This window comes from Cherax quadricarinatus, chromosome 74 (assembly GCF_038502225.1).
Source record: "Cherax quadricarinatus isolate ZL_2023a chromosome 74, ASM3850222v1, whole genome shotgun sequence".
NCBI classification, from domain to species: Eukaryota; Metazoa; Arthropoda; class Malacostraca; order Decapoda; family Parastacidae; genus Cherax; species Cherax quadricarinatus.
Window position 1 is genome coordinate 16,624,625 of NC_091365.1, and position 15,874 is coordinate 16,640,498.

Sequence of the window (15,874 nt, forward strand, 5' to 3'; positions counted from 1 at the left end):
ACACATACATGTACAAGCATATATATACACACCCCTCTGGGTTTTCTGCTATTTTCTTTCTAGTTCTTATTCCTGTTTATTTCCTCTTATCTCCATAGGGTAGTGGAACATAATTCTTCCTCCGTAAGCCATGCGTGTTGTAAGAGGTGACTAAAATGCCGGGAGTAAGGGGCTAGTAACCTCTTCTCCTGTATATATTGCTAAATGTAAAAGGAGAAACTTTTGTTTTTCCTTTTGGGCCACCCCGCCTCGGTGGGATTCTGTCGGTGTGTTGAAAGAAAGAATAATTTTATTTTGACATGATACATGGTTGTACAAAGGAATATAATAGGTGGGTGTACATGCCAAAAGTCCCTTTGTATGCAGAACATTTTGGGCAAACTTAAAATTAACTTAAGATAAATAAGGCAGTAACAGTTTATATGGTCATTAGATGAGTTACAATGAGTACAAGTGAATTGATTATTATTAGGTAATGCTATATGGCTTTAATAAGTCTAGTAGAGAAATTCAGTAGAGAATAATTACACTATAAAATTAGTTTATAAAAATTACAGTATCACAATAGAACAATATAAAACAATTTATAATATAATGTACGTGTTACAGTTTAGTATACTATTTAAAACACTGAAATTTAAACATCCTAATTTTGAAGTAATGAGTAAATGGTTGAGCAATACTCAGCACAATATGCAGTAATGAAATTGAAATAATTTTAAGTTGAGCAGTCTTAAATTATTTAGAAGTGTTTTTTAAGTAGCTTTTGACTGACTGGTAGGTATTAAGTATGGTTTGTCTGGTTAATTTTGGGTGATGAGGTGATTTCTAAGAAGGGCCTTAAACTGATTTGCAGGCAGGGGTCCTTTAGTGTGTTCTGGCAATGAATTCCAGATCTTCAAGCCCTTTACATGCATAGCATTTTTGCATAGGGAGAGATGGACATGAGGGATATCGAAGAGTGACTTGTGTCTCATGTTATGGCTGTGTTCTGTTATAGTTATCAAGGAGGGGTTTGAGAGGAGGGTTTATATTTGAGTGTAGTGTTCAGTGTATGTAGTAGGCACAATAATAAGTGTGGATATATTGTATATTCAGCAAGTTAAGACTCTTGAAAAGCGGTGGAGTATGTTGTCTAGTGCAGGAGTTAGTAATCAATGGCACTGCAGCTTTTTGTTATGTTATTAAAGGTTTAAGGTGATTTACTGTGGTTGAGCCCCATGCACAAATACCATAGGTGAGGTAAGGGTAAACGAGAGAGTGGTACAGAGCAAGAAGAGCTGATTGGGGTGTGTAGTACCATATCTTTGAAAGGATGCCTACAGTTTTGGAGACTTGCAAATTTGCTGTATGTGCATCTGAAATTTGAGACTGCAGTCAAGGTGGAGACCTAGAAATTTGCCCTCTGTCTGTCTAGAAATGAGTGAGCCATTTATCAATATGTTTACCTGTACATTTGAAGCTCTGTTTCCAAATAGCATGAAGTAGGTTTTGTCTATATTGAGTGTAAGTTTGTTGGTAGTCATCCAAGTAGATATTTTTAGCAGTTCATCATTAACAGTGTCTGTTAGTATGGTTAGGTTTGGGTGAGAGAAGACATAAGTAGTGTCATCTGCAAATAAAATGGGTTTAAGGAGATTAGATGCGTTTGTGAGGTCATTGATGTAAATGAGAAAGAGAAGTGGGCCAAGGACACTTCCCTGTGGGACTCCAACAAGAACAGGTTGTGTAGTGGTGGCGGCTCCATTTGTTCTTTTGCTAAGATAAGATTTTAGGTCATTGAGAGAGTGTCCTGTGGCCCCATAATGTTCGAGTTTTAGGTACAGTAGATCATGGTGAACTGTATCAAAAGTTTTTCTTAAGTCTATGAAAAGTCCTAAGGGAAAATAATTTTTTTCGAGTGCAGAATATATTAGGTCAAGCATATGTATAATAGAATCATTAGTTCTTTTTCCAGTCTGAATTCAAACTGATAGGGGCTAAGCATGTTGTGGGATACAAAGTAGGAGTAGATTTGTTTGTGAATTAATTTTTCGAAAATTTTAGATAGTAGGGGCTAGTTTGATATAGGCCTATCGTTGTTCAGTTCATTTGGATCACCCTCCTTGAGTTTCAGGGTGACCTTTGCTGTCTTGAGTATGGATGAGAAGGTGGAAGATTCAATGGATTTGTTATAAAGAGTTGCAATAATTGGTGACAACACATGAAAAGCTTTTTTATACATGAGTTGTGGTAAGTTATTTAGGTCTCCTGACTTGTTCTGTAGTGTTTTGATGATGAGCGAGATTTCAGTAGGATTTGTTGGGGCTAAAAACTGAGTATTTGGGTAGTTGCCAGTGAGGTAGTCTTTTGGTTGGATGTTTGAGTTTGGGATTTTACTTTCTAGCATTGTTTCTAATGGAGAATGTAGCTATGTATCAAATAAAAGTAACTAAAGAATAAGCTGTAAAAAATAACAAATTGAGAAAGAATTTCTAATATGTAACTACTATCAAGGATAAATATATGGATTGAGAATATTATTTAAAGCAAAAAAATGAGTTACTGAGTATGAGGTTCAGTGATGAGAAATTTCAGTTACTCTTATATGGAAAATGTGGGGAAATTAAAACTATATTGGAGTATAAAGCAAATTCCAACCACACAAGAGAGCGAAAAACTAATGTAAAAGACCTGGGTATGGGGTAGGTTTAAAAATGTAGTGTTAGAGTGTTCAGCAGAAGTTTGTGGTTACAGGAAAGTGGGTGCGGGTGGGAAGAGGAGCGATTGGTGGAATGATGATGTAAAGAGAGTAGTAAGGGAGAAAAAGTTAGCATATGAGAAGTTTTTACAAAGTAGAAGTGATGCAAGGAGGGAAGAGTATATGGAGAAAAAGAGAGAGGTTAAGAGAGTGGTGAAGCAATGTAAAAAGAGAGCAAATGAGAGGGTTGGTGAGATGTTATCAACAAATTTTGTTGAAAATAAGAAAAAAATTTGGAGTGAGATTAACAAGTTAAGGAAGCCTAGAGAACAAATGGATTTGTCAGTTAAAAATAGGAGAGGAGAGTTATTAAATGGAGAGTTAGAGGTATTGGGAAGATGGAGGGAATATTTTGAGGAATTGTTAAATGTTGATGAAGATAGGGAAGCTGTGATTTCGTGTATAGGGCAAGGAGGAATAACATCTTGTAGGAGTGAGGAAGAGCCTGTTGTGAGTGTGGGGGAAGTTCGTGAGGCAGTAGGTAAAATGAAAGGGGGTAAGGCAGCCGGGATTGATGGGATAAAGATAGAAATGTTAAAAGCAGGTGGGGATATAGTTTTGGAGTGGTTGGTACAATTATTTAATAAATGTATGGAAGAGGGTAAGGTACCTAGGGATTGGCAGAGAGCATGCATAGTTCCTTTGTATAAAGGCAAAGGGGACAAAAGAGAGCGCAAAAATTATAGGGGGATAAGTCTGTTGAGTATACCTGGTAAAGTGTATGGTAGAGTTATTATTGAAAGAATTAAGAGTAAGACGGAGAATAAGATAGCAGATGAACAAGGAGGCTTTAGGAAAGGTAGGGGGTGTGTGGACCAGGTGTTTACAGTGAAACATATAAGCGAACAGTATTTAGATAAGGCTAAAGAGGTCTTTGTGGCATTTATGGATTTGGAAAAAGCGTATGACAGGGTGGATAGGGGGGCAATGTGGCAGATGTTGCAGGTGTATGGTGTAGGAGGTAGGTTACTGAAAGCAGTGAAGAGTTTTTACGAGGATAGTGAGGCTCAAGTTAGAGTATGTAAGAAAGAGGGAAATTATTTCCCAGTAAAAGTAGGCCTTAGACAAGGATGTGTGATGTCACCGTGGTTGTTTAATATATTTATAGATGGGGTTGTAAGAGAAGTAAATGCGAGGGTCTTGGCAAGAGGCGTGGAGTTAAAAGATAAAGAATCACACATAAAGTGGGAGTTGTCACAGTTGCTCTTTGCTGATGACACTGTGCTCTTGGGAGATTCTGAAGAGAAGTTGCAGAGATTGGTGGATGAATTTGGTAGGATATGCAAAAGAAGAAAATTAAAAGTGAATACAGGAAAGAGTAAGGTTATGAGGATAACAAAAAGATTAGGTGATGAAAGATTGGATATCAGATTGGAGGGAGAGAGTATGGAGGAGGTGAATGTATTCAGATATTTGGGAGTGGACGTGTCAGTGGATGGGTCTATGAAAGATGAGGTGAATCATAGAATTGATGAGGGAAAAGGGTGAGTGGTGCACTTAGGAGTCTGTGGAGACAAAGAACTTTGTCCTTGGAGGCAAAGAGGGGAATGTATGAGAGTATAGTTTTACCAACGCTCTTATATGGGTGTGAAGCATGGGTGATGAATGTTGCAGCGAGGAGAAGGCTGGAGGCAGTGGAGATGTCATGTCTGAGGGCAATGTGTGGTGTGAATATAATGCAGAGAATTCGTAGTTTGGAAGTTAGGAGGAGGTGCGGGATTACCAAAACTGTTGTCCAGAGGGCTGAGGAAGGGTTGTTGAGGTGGTTTGGACATGTAGAGAGAATGGAGCGAAACAGAATGACTTCAAGAGTGTATTAGTCTGTAGTGGAAGGAAGGCGGGGTAGGGGTCGGCCTAGGAAAGGTTGGAGGGAGGGGGTAAAGGAGGTTTTGTGTGCGAGGGGCTTGGACTTCCAGCAGGCATGCGTGAGCGTGTTTGATAGGAGTGAATGGAGGCAAATGGTTTTTAATACTTGACGTGCTGTTGGAGTGTGAGCAAAGTAACATTTATGAAGGGGTTCAGGGAAACCGGCAGGCCGGACTTGAGTCCTGGAGATGGGAAGTACAGGGCCTGCACTCTGAAGGAGGGGTGTTAATGTTGCAGTTTAAAAACTGTAGTGTAAAGCACCCTTCTGGCAAGACAGTGATGGAGTGAATGATGGTGAAAGTTTTTCTTTTTCGGGCCACCCTGCCTTGGTGGGAATTGGCCAGTGTGATAATAATAAAAAAAAAAAAGACCTGGAAGTGATAATGTCAGAGTATCTCATTTTCAAAGACCACAACATTGTATCAGTCGCTTCTGCTAGAAAAATGACAGGATGGATAATGAGATCCTTCAAAACTAGGAATGCTAAGGCCATGATGACACACTTCAGGTCGCTTGTTCTATCTTAGCTGGAATATTGCTGCACACTAACAGCACCTTTCAAGGCAGGTAAAATTGCTGACCTAGAAAATGTACAGAGAACCTTCACAGCACACATTACTGTGATAAAACACCTCAATTACTGGGAGCTCTTGAAGTTCCTCAACCTGTATTCCCTAGAATGCAGGCGGGAGAGATACATAATTATATACACTTGGAAAATCTTAAAGAGATTAGTTCCAAACTTGCACACAAAAATCACTCCCTTTGAAAGCAAAAAAACTTGGCAGACGATGCAACATCCCCCCAATGAAAAGCGGGGGTGCCACTAGCACGATAAGAGACAACACAATAAGTGTCATGGGCCCAAAACTGTTCAACTGCCTCCAAGCATACTCATGGGGGATTACCAATAGACCCCTGGCTGTCTTCAAGAAGGTGCTGGGCAGGCACCTAAAGTTAGTACCTGACCAGCCGGGCTGTGGTTCATACGTCGAGTTGCATGCAGCCAACAGTAACAGCCTGGTTGATCAGGCCCTGATCCACCATGAGGCCTGGTCACAGACTGGGCCATGGGGACGTTGACTCCTAAAACCCTCTCCAGGTATAGTAAACTAAACTTAAATAGATAACACTTTAGAACTTGATTGAGCACCTTGATTAGCACCTGATATTGCTGAATAATATACACTACAGGAACCAGAAAAGGCACTAAGGTACCAGAAAAGAAAGGAACCTTGACATCATCATTGACAAAAAACTGTCATCACTAAAATTATATAAATGTAATAGAAAATCCTATCCTAGGTAGTAGATTGGTAGACATCCACTGCCCAGGGAGGTACTACCACCCTGCCAAGTGAGTGTAAAATGAAAACCTGTACAGTGGACCCCCAGATAATGTAATTAATCCATTCCAGAGAGAGTGTCTTATACTGAATTTGACTTAATCCGAATTAATTTTCCCCAAAAGAAATAATGGAAATCCAATTAATCCATTCCAGACACCCAAAAGTATTATACAAAATAATTTTTTACATGAAATATACATTTCTCTACACAGAAAACAGTGAGACATGCAGAGTAAAACATTACTAAAATGACACTTACCTTTCTTGAAGACTTATTGATGAGTGATGAGATGGAAGGAGGGGAGAGGATGGGGGTGTACTATTGTTTGGAAGGGGAGTCCCCTTCCATAAAGACTTCATGTACCAAGCCCTTTTCCTGGGTCACTTCCCTTCTTTGCTTGTTAATGCTACTAGGACCAGCTTGAGAGTCACTGCACACCTGTGGCACTAAATATCTGTTCAGAGAGCTCTGTTTCTGGCATCTCTTTAACATTTCCCTAAAATGGGACACAACATTGTCATTATAGATGTTGCCAACATGGCCTGCAACAGCTGTGTCAGGGTGATGTTCATCCATAAATGTTTGCACATAAGAAAGCAGGAACACTGCAGCAGGCCTGTTGGCCCATACTAGGCAGGTCCTTCACAAACCATCCCACAAACATTTGTATTTACCCATCCCAATTTTCAGTGCTTCCCAAGCAATAAGCTTTGTTAATTCTATTCACTAATATGCAAGTTCCACTCAAATCAAATCATGTGTGTGGGGAAGTACCCTGGCTGGTATGTGGGGAAGTACCCTGGCTGGTATGTGGGGAAGTACCCTGGCTGGTGTGTGGGGAAGTACCCTGGCTGGTATGTGGGGAAGTACCCTGGCTGGTGTGTGAGAAAGTACCCTGGGTGGTGTGTGGGGAAGTACCCTGGCTGGTGTGTGGGAGTTGTCAGCATAGTTGCTGATCCCCTGTATATGTTGTGTAGCATACCTGAGTATCATAGTACCATCCATATGTATTATATAGACGACCCCTTGCTAGACTTAGCGGCTAACATGGGACGTCACACAGTGCTGCTTGTGGGCGGGAGTCACCCTGTCCCTTTCTCAGTTCATGGATAGATCTACAGGCAACAGGCTAGGCTGGGCCTTCCACTGACAACTTTGCTAATATAAGTAAATACAACCCAGCAAGTGTGTTTATCTCCAACCATCATCTCCACGGAACCCTCCCAGCAAATGGTGCCCCTGCATCTCCCGAAGGGACATCTCCTGCTGAGTCTTTTGCTTTCATAGGGAGTGATTTTCATGTGCAAGTTTGGTATTAATCCTTCTTGGATTTTCCAAGTACGTACGTGTATATATTATCACATATCTTTCTCGCCTGTGGTTCAGGGAATACCGTTCCCAGTAACTTATGTGCTTGACTGTACTTATGTGTGCCGTGAAAGTTCTCTGTTCACTCTCCAGGTCAGCAGTTTTGCCTGCCTTAAAGGGAGCAGTTAGTGTACAGCAGTATTTCAGCCTAGAGAGAACAAGGTTCTCATTATCCATCCTATCATTTTTCTAGTGGATGCAGTGGATACATTGTTGTGGTCTTTGAAGGTGAGATCCTCTGACATTATGACTCCTGGGTCCTTCACATTACTTTTTTCCTCCATTGTATGGCTAGAATTTGCTGTATACCCCTGATACTGTTTTAATTTCCTCAAGTTTTCCATATCTGAGTATCAAAATGGTATACAATACTGACAGGTTGGTAGGTAAGACACATAGGCAACAGTTAGGCAACTTTATTCCGAAACGTTTCGCCTACACTGTAGGCTTCTTCAGTCGAATACAGAAAGTAGGCAGGAACAGTAGAGATGTGAAGACGATGTAATCAGTCCATCACCCTTGAAGTCGTAGAATTTGAGGTTGTCAGTCCCTCAGCCTGGAGAAGCTCAGTTCCATAGTCAGGAACTATCTGAAGATCAAGCGAGAATGCGGAGACTTAAATACTGTCAGAAGGAGAGGTGCAGAGTAGTAGTAGTAGTGAGAATGTAGCCACTGAGAGGTCATGTCCCTCTCAGATCCAACAGTTCTCACTTGAAAAGGTTGTCCAAGGTGTTTTCTGTACCAAGATGCCTTGTGTTGCAGTGTCTGACAAGATGAACATCAAAATGGTATACAATACCGACAGGTTGGTAGTTAAGACACATAGGCAACAGTTAGTATCTTGGTACAGAAAACACCTTGGACAACCTTTTCAAGTGAGAATTGTTGGATCTGAGAGGGACACGACCTCTCAGTGGCTACATTCTCGCTATTACTACTACTCTGCACCTCTCCTTCTGACAGTATTTAAGTCTCCGCACTCTCGCTTGATCTTCAGATAGTTCCTGACTATGGAACTGAACTTCTCCAGGCTGAGGGACTGACAACCTCAAATTCTACGACTTCAAGGGTGATGGACTGATTACATCATCTTCACATCTCTACTGTTCCTGCCTACTTTCTGTATTCGACTGAAGAAGCCTACTGTGTAGGCGAAACGTTTCGGAATAAAGTTGCCTAGCTGTTGCCTGTGTGTCTTACCTACCATATCTGAGTAATTGAAATTTCTCCTCATTGAACTTCATATTGTTTTGAGTGCCCATTTGAAGATTTGAAGGTTAATTCTGTATGGGGAAGATCTCTTTAAATAATGATAACTCTTTTGAACTGATGCCTTAATCGATATGTCCTTCAAGGTAATAATACAGTAAAATTTCAGGATATAACTTTTAGTTAGTTGATGAATGAATATACTATAATGTACTTTATAACTTTTTTCATTTGCATAGAACGGGACCTTCAGCGATGGTGCAGTGAATGCAAGATATTATTCAGCACTCGGAAGTATTTCCTTCAACACGAACACAGATGCCGGCAGATCACCAAACAAAATGCTGAGAAGCATGACAAAAAATCCACTAAAGAAATGTCTAGCAAACAAAGTAACTTGAAAAGAAAACATGATACTGGACTCAGCAGAACATTACGAAAGGATGAAGTGAATGGCAGTAAGAATCATTTTATGAAATCCAAGATGTTTGTTCAAAATGATGATTTTGCAGAGCACTGCAATGTCAAATTCAGTCTTAGTGTGCCTGGATCAGCCTGTCGTAGGAATATCTCTGAGCATATCTCTAATGTCTGTCATAAAAAGTATTGTTATGATCATATCAGTTCTCTCAAATCACTTGAAGAGGGTAACAGTGTTACTAGGTCCCATGACTCTGGTACTCATGATGACAAGATCACTGAGCACAGTATTAGTTCTCACAGATCCTTTGAAGACGAGACTGTTTCTAATCACTATGAGAGTGCCATCGTGCTTCCTGATCACTCTAAGTGTCCAGGCAGGTCTGAGCAGTGTGACAATACCAGCAGGTGTGATAACTGTACCAATACAGGCAGGTCTGATCACTGTACCAGTCCAGGCAGGTCTGATCACTGTACCAGTCCAGGCAGGTCTGATCACTGTACCAATCCAGGCAGGTCTGATCACTATACCAGTCCAGGCAAGTCTGATCACTGTACCAGTCCAGGCAGGTCTGATCACTGTACCAGTCCAGCCAAGTCCAATCACTGTACCAGTCCAGGCAGGTCTGATCACCGTATCAGTCCAGGCAGGTCTGATTACTGTACCAGTCCAGTCAAGTCTGATTACTGTACCAATTCAGGCAGGTCTGATCACTGTACCAGACCAGGCAGGTCTAATCACTGTACCAGTTCGAACAGGCCTGATTACATTGATAGTCCCAGTAGGTTTGATTACTCTAACAATCCCAGCATGCCACATGATCACTGTAACAATCCTAGTAGGCCTCCTGATCACTGTAACAATCCTAGTAGGCCTCCTGATCACTGTAACAATCCCAGCATGACTCCTGATCACTGTAACAATCCTAGTAGGCCTCCTGATCACTGTAACAATCCCAGCATGCCTCCTGTTCACTGTAACAATCCCAGCATGACTCCTGATCACTGTAACAATCCCAGCATGACTCCTGATCACTGTAACAATCCCAGCATGCCACATGATCACTGTAACAATCCCAGCATGCCTCCTGATCACTGTAACAATCCCAGCATGACTCCTGATCACTGTAACAATCCCAGCATGCATCTTGATCATTGTAACAATCCCAGCATGACTCCTGATCACTGTAACAATCCCAGCATGACTCCTGATCACTGTAACATTCCCAGCATGACTCCTGATCACTGTAACATTCCCAGCATGACTCCTGATCACTGTAAGAATCCCAGCATGACTCCTGATCTCTGTAACAATCCCAGCATGACTCCTGATCACTGTAACAATCCCAGCATGACTCCTGATCACTGTAACAATCCCAGCATGACTCCTGATCACTGTAACAATCCCAGCATGACTCCTGATCACTGTAACAATCCCAACATGCCTCCTGATCACTGTAACAATCCCAGTATGACTCCTGATCACTGTAACAATCCCAGCATGACTCCTGATCACTGTAACAATCCCAGCATGACTCCTGATCACTGTAACAATCCCAGCATGACAACTGATCACTGTAATAATCCCAGCATGACTCCTGATCACTGTAACAATCCCAGCATGGCTCCTGATCACTGTAACAATCCTAGTAGGCCTTCTGATTACTGTAACAATCCCAGCATGACTCCTGATCACTGTAACAGTCCTAGTAGGCCTCCTGATCACTGTAACAGTCCCAGCATGCCTCCTGATCACTCTAACAATCCCAGCATGACTCCTGATCACTGTAACAATCCCAGCATGACTCCTGATCACTGTAACAATCCCAGCATGGCTCCTGATCACTGTAACAATCCCAGCATGGCTCCTGATTACTGTAACAATACTAGCATGACTCCTGATCACTGTACCAGTCCAGCCAAGTCCAATCACTGTACCAGTCCAGGCAGGTCTGATCACCGTATCAGTCCAGGCAGGTCTGATTACTGTACCAGTCCAGGCAAGTCTGATTACTGTACCAATTCAGGCAGGTCTGATCACTGTACCAATTCAGGCAGGTCTGATCACTGTACCAATTCAGGCAGGTCTGATCACTGTACTAGACCAGGCAGGTCTAATCACTGTACCAGTTTGAACAGGCCTGATTACATTGATAGTCCCAGTAGGTTTGATTACTCTAACAATCCCAGCATGCCACATGATCACTGTAACAATCCCAGCATGCCTCCTGATTACTGTAAGAATCCTAGTAGGCCTCCTGATCACTGTAACAATCCTAGTAGGCCTCCTGATCACTGTAACAATCCCAGCATGACTCCTGATCACTGTAACAATCCTAGTAGGCCTCCTAATCACTGTAATAATCCCAGCATGCCTCCTGATCACTGTAAGAATCCCAGCATGACTCCTGATAACTGTAACAATCCCAGCATGACTCCTGATCACTGTAACAATCCCAGCATGCCATATGATCACTGTAACAATCCTAGCATGCCTCCTGATCACTGTAACAATCCCAGCATGACTCCTGATCACTGTAACAATCCCAGTATGCCTCTTGATCACTGTAACAATCCCAGCATGACTCCTGATCACTGTAACATTTCCAGCATGACCCCTGATCACTGTAACAATCCCAGCATGACTCCTGATCACTGTAACAATCCCAGCATGCCTCCTGATCACTGTAACAATCTCAGCATGACTCCTGATCACTGTAACAATCCCAGCATGACTCCTGGTCACTGTAACAATCCTAGCATGACTCCTGATCACTGTAACAACCCCAGGATAACTCCTGATCACTGTAACAATCCCAGCATGACTCCTGATCAGTGTAACAGTCCCAGCATGACTCCTGATCACTGTAACAATCCCAGCATGCCTCCTGATCACTGTAACAATCCTAGCATGACTCCTGATCACTGTAACAATCCCAGCATGACTCCTGATCACTGTAGCAATCCCAGCATGGCTCCTGATCACTGTAACAATCCTAGTAGGCCTCCTGATCACTGTAACAATCCCAGTATGACTCCTGATCACTGTAACAATCCCAGCATGGCTCCTGATCACTGTAACAATCCTAGTAGGCCTCCTGATTACTGTAACAATCCCAGCATGACTCCTGATCACTGTAACAATCCTAGTAGGCCTCCTGATCACTGTAACAATCCCAGTATGACTCCTGATCACTGTAACAACCCCATCATGGCTCCTGATTACTGTAACAATCCCAGAATGACTCCTGATCACTGTAGCAATCCCAGCATGACTCCTGATCACTGTAACAATCCCAGCATGACTCCTGATCACTGTAACAATACTAACATGACTCCTGATAGGTTCAGCATTCTTCCTGATCAGTGTAATAGGCTCAGCATTCCTCTCAACCACTGTGGGAGTCCCAGAGTTTCAGTATCAGCAGTTAATACCAGGAGGCTCCCAGAGTGTGTCAACCTAACAGGTAGTATCACAGTTCCCTCAGTTCAGGGTCCTAATTGCAGTGTGTCTTCATTCTGTACACTCAGTCCCAACAAGTTTTCACTTCCTATTCCTAACTCCAATAGGCTCTCAGATCATGCTGTCAGTCACAATAGTTCTTCATGGCATGCTGTCAATCATAATTCCTCCCATCCTGCTCTCAGCTATAACAGTTCTTCACATCATGCTGCCAGTCATAACAGTTCTTCACATCATGCTGCCAGTCATAACAGTTCTTCACATCATGCTGCCAATCATAACAGCTCTTCACATCATGCTGTCAGTCATAACAGTTCTTCACATCATGCTGTCAGTCATAACAGTTCTTCACATCATGCTGTCAGTCATAACAGTTCTTCACATCATGCTGTCAGTCATAACAGTTCTTCACATCATGCTGCCAATCATAACAGTTCTTCACATCATGCTGTCAGTCATATCAGTTCTTCACATCATGCTGTCAGTCATAACAGTTCTTCACATCATGCTGCCAATCATAACAGTTCTTCACTTCATGCTGTCAGTCATAACAGTTCTTCACATCATGCTATCAGTCATAACAGTTCTTCACATCATGCTGCCAGTCATAACAGTTCTTCACATCATGCTGCCAATCATAACAGTTCTTCACATCATGCTGTCAGTCATAACAGTTCTTCACATCATGCTGCCAGTCATAACAGTTCTTCACATCATGCTGTCAGTCATAACAGTTCTTCACATCATGCTGTCAGTCATAACAGTTCTTCACATCATGCTGCCAATCATAACAGCTCTTCACATCATGCTGTCAGTCATAACAGTTCTTCACATCATGCTGCCAGTCATAACAGTTCTTCACATCATGCTGTCAGTCATAACAGTTCTTCACATCATGCTGTCAGTCATAACAGTTCCTCCCATCATGCTGTTAATCATAATAATTCCTCCCATCATCTTGTCAGTCATAATAGTTCCTCCCATCATGCTGTCAGTCGTGAGTCCTCCAGCAGTGCCACTGCCTTAAACATGCCTTCCATTGCTGATCTTTCAAGTATGTTTTCCGAACTCAGTATCTGTACCAGCAAGTCCTTGGATAGCATTGTCAGACCTGCCGGGTTTGTGGGTAACTGGTTTAATCTCAAATGTTCATCTTTTCATAAGTCAAACTCTTGTAGTTCTTTATATCCTAGTGTTAGTAGCAGTTCTTCCTCTCAAAGTATTTATCCAAATAGATGCCATTATCTTGGTACAAGTTCTGGTGCTGACTTTGGCCAAGGTTTAGGTTCTAGTAGGTTCTTGTACCATAAAACTTTTAAGAAATGCCAACCTAAAAGATCGTCTTTTGGCAGACCTGTAAATTATACCAGTAGTGCTCATAACAATTCTCATAATTATGTCAGAGATATTCAGTGTTGCAACCATAGTGATGGTGCCATTGTTTTTGGCTGCAATACCCACTTATATGACTCTAAGTGTGATAATCATAACAGAATTATTGATGGTTGTGATGTAAGGTTTTCTTGGCAATTTATCCAGAGAGAAAATAAACACTCTTTCCAGAATGAGCTCACTCATGCTGTACACAACAATAATGTGAAAAATAAAAATAAGAAGCAATTCAGTGGAAAGGTAGAGCATGTTACAAGAAACAGAAATAAAAAAATACTAAAAATCAGTAATGGTTGTCTTGATTCAGCTCAAGAGTACGGCAATAACAGTAATCAAGATCATCAACAAGACAGTGCTCTATGTATAAATAAGCAACATTGTAATTTTTGTGTAAGGGGAAATGGGCTTAAAAGAAAAGCAGCTAGCTATGTCCATGATGAGGTAACAATCAAGCATTGTAAAACAAGGCAGATATTGAAAAGTTCAAACAGTAACTTGCATATTAGTTATCAACAAAAGTTAAATGGATGGAAAGATGTTAGTATTCCAAATTCTAGCATAATTGGTAGAAGTAAAATTCATTACCAGCACTCTAATATATCTTACAATGACTATTGCCGTGATTCAGCAGAAAAGTCTTGTGTTGGTATGGAGACCTGTGTAGATACCAGTCACTCCACTACATCTAAACATGGCGAGTATTCCTTGCATCAGTATGATGATTGCCATAAGAAGGAAGAAAACTTCTGTTGCAGTAATGAGCATAAATGTAAGAGACAAGCAATAAAGAATCATCATAACTATCATGTTCCATTGAAAAGCAAATGCCAAACACACCAAACCATAGAAAAATTAGGTCACAATGGATCATGTGCTAGAACTCTTCCATATATATATTTGCAGAAAAAGAAAAGAGAAAATCTTGTGTCAGAAATACCTAATACAGCAAACTATAACCATTTTAAATGTGAAAATTGTGGACGAAAATTCTTGACCGAGTATAACCTGTATGAGCACTTGCATATATTTGCAGGAACATGTTCTCGTAGCTGCATTGACTGCTAGGGAAACCTTAATTTAAAATAATGTGGATATATATGTATGTATGTAAGTCTGTGTTTGCATCTTCTTTCAACAAAAATGGCCGTATCCCACCGAAGCAGGGTGGCCCAAAAAAGAAAAACAAAAGTTTCTCTTTTTGCCTTTAGTAATGTATACAGGAGAAGGGGTTACTAGCACTTTGTTCCCCCTGTGTAAGCATATATACGTCAATATTCATCTGTGTGTGTATATACATCTGTATATATGTCTGTATGTATTTGTGTGTATATATATATATATATATATATATATATATATATATATATATATATATATATATATATATATATATATATATATATACATACAGTGGACCCCCGGTTAACGATATTTTTTCACTCCAGAAGTATGTTCAGGTGCCAGTACTGACCGAATTTGTTCCCATAAGAAATATTGTGAAGTAGATTAGTCCATTTCAGACCCCCAAACATACACGTACAAACGCACTTACATAAATACACTTACATAATTGGTCGCATTCGGAGGTAATCGTTATGCGGGGGTCCACTGTATATATATATATATATATATATATATATATATATATTATTTTATTATTATTTTATTATCACACTGGCTGATTCCCACCAAGGCAGGGTGGCCCAAAAAAGAAAAACTTTCACCATCATTCACTCCATCACTGTCTTGCCAGAAGGGTGCTTTACACTACAGTTTTTAAACTGCAACATTAACACCCCTCCTTCAGAGTGCAGGCACTGTACTTCCCATCTCCAAGACTCAAGTCCAGCCTGCCAGTTTCCCTGAACCCCTTCATAAATGTTACTTTGCTCACACTCCAACAGCATGTCAAGTATTAAAAACCATTTGTCTCCATTCACTCCTATCAAACACGCTCACGCATGCCTGGTGGAAGTCCAAGCCCCTCGCACACAAAACCTCCTTTACTCCCTCCCTCCAACCTTTCCTAGGCTGATGCCTACCCTGCCTTCCTTCCACTACAGACT